Raw genomic sequence first — 5672 nt, 5'->3', positions numbered from 1 at the left:
AACAGGACGCCGACAGGTCGAGGCATCAACGCGGTCGTAACACCTCCTGGGTGATCCGCGGTCAACACCAGAGGGCTACTACGACGACAACAAGTCTGTCTGTCTCACTAGCGGTCGAATATGCGGTGTCACAATACAAATACCGCACCTAGCGAGACTTCCTCTACATCTAAGGCAGGGACCACCGGGCATAACCTTACTAACGAGTCCACCGGTAGTCCCGGGACGAAACGCGAATTCTCTTTTCACCTGGCAGCAACACACTTTCTACAATACCAACTTAACGTTTCTCAACAAACGTTTACAATGCCGATTACACAGTAATGATGTGGAAAGCAGTACTAGAAGAAACTTCGATTTTTAGCCGTGCGAAATCGACAGGAAACCAAAAAATGTGCGAAGATCACGTTACTGCACTTTTTTATGCAAATGCTACTGGATGTCATAAGTTGCCGGTACTAATAATTAGCAGCATTACGGAACCGCAAAGTTCATCCATTTTGAATACAGATATCTTCCCAACTATCTACAATGTAAACACCAATGCTTGGATGGACAGTATTTTTCATTCAATGGTTCGAAGAACATTTCGTAAAATCAGTCAAAGAAAGACAAGAGAAGAGCGGGCGCAGGGAGAAAGCGTTGTTGTTATTAAATAATGCTACGTCGCTTCACAATCTCAACGATCTAAATGAAAAAGATGAATTCGTTACAGTTATGAGTTTTCCACTTGATGTGTCACCAGTCATACAACCAATGAATAATGAAATAATCGCCTGTTTCAAGCGAATGTACCGAAGAGAATTGGTGGTAACATTAATGCTATTACCTGTCTGAAAAATCGAAGAAGAAGTGATGCAGAACCATAAAAAATTAAACTTGTGGGACAGTTGCCGCATGGCACATGATGCTTGGTCATATGTCAACAATGCAATACTAAAAAGCGGGTGGGACATACTTTTCGGGCATGAAAGCATTCGGTGTGAGGAAGTCTTACAAATATTAACACAAGACGCAGATAAAGCAGTTGAATTGCTGCATACCTTACCTGGATGCGAACGATACAATGCAACCGGTGTGCTAAACTGGTTTAAAATTGAAAACATACGTGATATAGTCATGAAGATATGTACCGTCGAAGTTCTTCGATATTTTGAAAACGATACGATTGATCAAGTGAACATAGATATTGTCGAGGATGAAGTTGGGCCTTTTCATTCGAAGATTCCAATGATGAGCTAACATGGCTTGAAACACAAAATGAATGTCACTCGGAGGAATTACTTATATTAAGACGTGTATATTAAAAAATATGTTATGAAATATAATATGATTTAGTTATAAGAAAATTGTGGAACGCGTACGATTTTATGTAGCGTTCAATTGATTGCTTGTACTATTTGATTTGTAATATATTACACTCAGTACAGAAGAAACATCTATGATTCCATAACGTTTAATATTATTAGTTCGCTAATCAAGATTCTACTATATATGGAAGAGAAGGAATGATGCGCAATGGTATTTTTGTATTTACGTTCTCTTTGAACTCTATACTTTCAATTTAGCAAATTAAAGTTAAAGTAATTGTTAAATTAAATGTTTATAGGAAATATCGAGATGGATCGATGAATGTATTAAACAAATATGTGGTCGTGCAAAAAAAATGATGATGAACATAAAATCAACAACAAGAACAAGTTGAGTGACGGTTATATGCATCGGAAAAAGTGGTTCAGAACATTAAGCATGACAGCATATTTCAATAATTCAATATATGTTCGAAATCAGTGAAACCCGTTACCAAGATTGAATAATTACCAATCCGCAAAATATCTTTTAGTTAACATTTACAGCATCGTAATAAAAAGGCTTGTATAAATCCTAATGTCTCCTCTCCAAAAAAGATCTCACGTAAATATTTAATATTCCATTTATGTGTGTATCTGAGTACATCTTCCACAAATGGAACTCTGTTACGATATTATTACGACCGTTCGCCGAGAGACGCGTTTGCGAGAGGCGTAAATTCTCGCTACGATTCTAATAATTGACGCCGCGAAATAGTCGTACCTCTGTTTCGATTAAGATAACAGAGATGGTTGAAATGAGTTTAACACTGAATTAACGGGGGTAATATAAAAATTGTATATTTAACAATATTTCAAATTATAATGAACACGTCACAAATTATTTAATGATAAATATAATTAGTTTGTTAGTAATTCGAACCGACTTATGATATTTGTCGATGTATTTGTTAGACTAAGCGACTTTAATTTTATTCGTCAGAACTTCTCGATGCATTCCGTTTGAATCCCCAAATGATACTGATTGTCCTTCGATCTTTTTCTTTGTCTCCTCTCAGAAACAACCCCTACTGCGCTCGGGTCACGCCACCGTTCGCGCCTATAATCACGTATGCCACCTTCTTTGTGTGGATAAATAACGGACCGAAGGCGAATTGACGTTTCTAGAAGTCGCTGCTTGATGACAACTATACGCTTATCACGTAAAATTGATACTTGTGTTGTAAGAGAAAAGAAAGCTGAGTCGTAACCCAACTATTAATTTTCTTTTATTGAACTTTATTATAATTTTAGTACTTACAATAACTGAATCGTAAAAAAGAGGGTTGTACAAGAACAGCGACTAGAACAAGAACTGCTGGAGCTGGGTGAAGTCCCGGTTTATATACGTTTTGGTTTGAGGATATTGAGGGGGCTCGGTGTAGGTTATGATGTGGAAAAGTATCCGAAGGTCGGGGGTCGATATCCTATCTCTGATGTGGACTAAGGTGCGTCACAGCCTTGGTGTAGGCTATGATGATAAGATGGTGATGTGTCCAAAGGAGTTTGAAGCTCGGGGGTTGATGTCTTATCTCTGATGTAGATTGAGATGTGACTGATGTCACACGCTTGTCGCTACATTGTACATTTTTCGTCGGTCATATAAGACGAAACACCTAAACAAACTCGCAAAAGAAATAAAAAACAAAATAAAAGAGCACAACAACAACGAGTTCACAAAGTTCATCGAGTCACTATCTGCACACGAGAACTAAAACTACTCCCTATGGAAAGCCACAAAAAAAATAAAGAAGACAATAAAAATGGTACCAGCAATCAGAAGAGCAGATAACACATGGGCAAGATGCAACGAAGGGCAAGCTGAAGAATTTTCCAACCACCTATGCAACACATTTACCCCACATTTTTTTTATTTATTTATTAAAATTATGATTAATTCTCGCGTTGAGAATTTTCAGTAATTTTTCTGGCGTGGCGCAGTGACACGGTTGATTATTTATAATAAGTTAATACTTATTATAGATAAGTATAATTTATAAGTAAGTATTATAAATAGGTAAATATTACTTAATTTAGATAACTAATTGAATCTAGCGTTTAGGTCTAACGGGTAGTGCCTCTTCAGCCTGCGAATCTGGTCCGTCATATCAAGTAGTCCAGTGATTAGGGAGTTTCGGTGTTTGTTGACTCTTTTGCTGTATCTGTCGCTATATTTTGCTATTTCCTCTTTGACTGCGGGTATCTTGAGGTTGCGGTGTATTGTTTCGTTGGTAACATACCAAGGTGCACCAATTAGGGATCTGAGCGTTTTCGATTGGAAGCGTTGAAGTATTTCAATGTTGGAGTTACTTGCTGTTCCCCATAGTTGGACTCCGTAGGTCCAGACAGGTTTTATTACGGTCTTGTAGAGGGTAATTTTATTCTGTATGTTTAGTTTGGAGCGTCGGCCCGTAAGCCAACAGAATTTTTTTAGTTTGTCCTTTAGTTGCTTCGTTTTATCTGAGATCTGTTTCTTCCACGTTAGTCTCCTGTCCAGGGTCATGCCCAGGTATTGGACTGAGTCCCTGCTAGGAACTGTTGCATTGTTGATGGTGACATGGGGGCAGGTTTGTTTTCGGAGCGTGAAGGTTACATGTGAGGATTTTTTTTCGTTAATTTTGAAGCCCCTTTTATGAAACCACTTTTCCATGGAGCCGAGACATCGCTGAAGAGTGGATGAGGCAATTACCGGACCTGCGTGGGCAGCTAATAGCGCTGTGTCGTCAGCAAATGTTGCTATTGTTATCTCGTTTGATATAGGTAAGTCGGCAGTGTAGATGGAGTACAGTAGGGGTCCGAGGACACTACCTTGCGGTATGCCGGATTCTATGGGGAATGTTGCGGAAGTGGCGTCTAGGCATTTAACCATGAATTGTCTATTGGTTAGGTAGGATTTTAAGATGGAGTAGTAGGGGTGACGTAGGATCTTTTTACACTTGTATAGTAGCCCTTCATGCCATACTTTGTCGAATGCCCGTTGGATGTCTAGGAAAACCGCTGAGCAATATTTTTTCCTTTCAAGGGTTTGCCTGATCGTATGGGTTATGCGATGGATTTGCTCTACTGTTGAATGTTGTTTTCGAAAGTCGAATTGTTGATCTGGGAGTGTTTTCAAGTCCTCTAGGAGTGGAAGGAGTCGATTCGTGAGCATCTTCTCGAATAGTTTAGACAGGGTAGGTAAAAAACTGATTGGGCGATAGGAGCTAGTTTCGTATATCGGTTTACCGGGTTTAGGGATGAGGGTAATAAGTGAGATTTTCCAGGCCTTAGGAAAGTGTTCAAGGCGAAGGATAGCGTCAAAAATCGATGTGATGAGTGCAATCCCTTTTATGGGTAGTTCCTTGATTGCTTTATTGCCTATTAGGTCGTGCCCAGCCGCTTTCTTGGGATTTAGGCGACTGATTGATTCTATAGTCTTTGCAGAATTGAAGGGTTCAACAGGAGGGGACATTTGGAAGGGGGCGTGCAAGTATTCAGTAACGTCCGCGGCAGCTTTGGAGGAATGGGGTTTGAATACTTTAGACAAGTATTTAGGAAACAGGTCGGCTTTTTCTATAGGGCTTCGCGCCCATCCACCTTGCGGACGGCGAATAGGTGGGATTATTTGTGGGGGGCGTGTGAGTTTCCTGGAGGCCTTCCATAGTGAGTAGTTGGAGTCAGTTGTGGGGGACAAACTGGCGAAATATTCATGAAAGCAGTCATTTTTGTAATTTTTTATGGTTTTGGATAATTTTCTAGTTGCGTTGTTTAGTTTGCGTTTGTCATCCGGTGTTCTATGGGTCTGCCATACTCTTCTTAGTCTACGTTTTTCTGCAATTTTTTTAGTATTGTTAGGGAAGTGATACATTTACACTGTACATGAGAGTGTATGTGTAAGGGTCAGAGGGCGTCAAAGTCTTAGTGGAGACAAAAGACTGTTGCCAGATGTTAGAAGAATCTAGGATAGTCGGTTGGCGACAAGCGTGCGTGCAAGACGTTCTTCAGAGTGTAATATAGATGTATAGCTATTGTGTGTGAAATATAACCAATTATTTGTATTTCCAAATCCTCGAATTTCCTTAACATGGTAGCAGAGCGTGGTTACTAGTTTTGCAAGATATTTAGTGCGTGGTTACGATCTTGCGAGTGAGTTTTCAGTAAAGAAAAAAAATTTCAGAGGAAAAATATACTTCGAGCACGTAGGAACGCTTGAGTAAGAAAAGAAAAAAAAGAAGAATCAATTGAAATGGAGAGATCGGAAATCATGATACCTATATTCGATGGTGAGGATTATGGAATGTGGAAGCAAAGAATCACGATGTTTCTCAAATATAAGGAATGCGA

At 39.4% G+C, this 5672-nt stretch overlaps 1 pseudogene; it reads left to right on the top strand.

The window, feature by feature from the left end:
- Positions 1-299: 299 nt before the first annotated feature.
- Positions 300-1269, top strand: LOC105680306 (annotated as a pseudogene).
- Positions 1270-5672: the final 4403 nt, after the last annotated feature.

Source organism: Bombus impatiens, unplaced genomic scaffold (assembly GCF_000188095.3).
Source record: "Bombus impatiens unplaced genomic scaffold, BIMP_2.2 scf_0008, whole genome shotgun sequence".
NCBI lineage: Eukaryota > Metazoa > Arthropoda > Insecta > Hymenoptera > Apidae > Bombus > Bombus impatiens.
The sequence above is the reverse complement of the archived record's forward strand: the minus strand, read 5'-3'. Positions and strand labels throughout refer to the sequence as shown.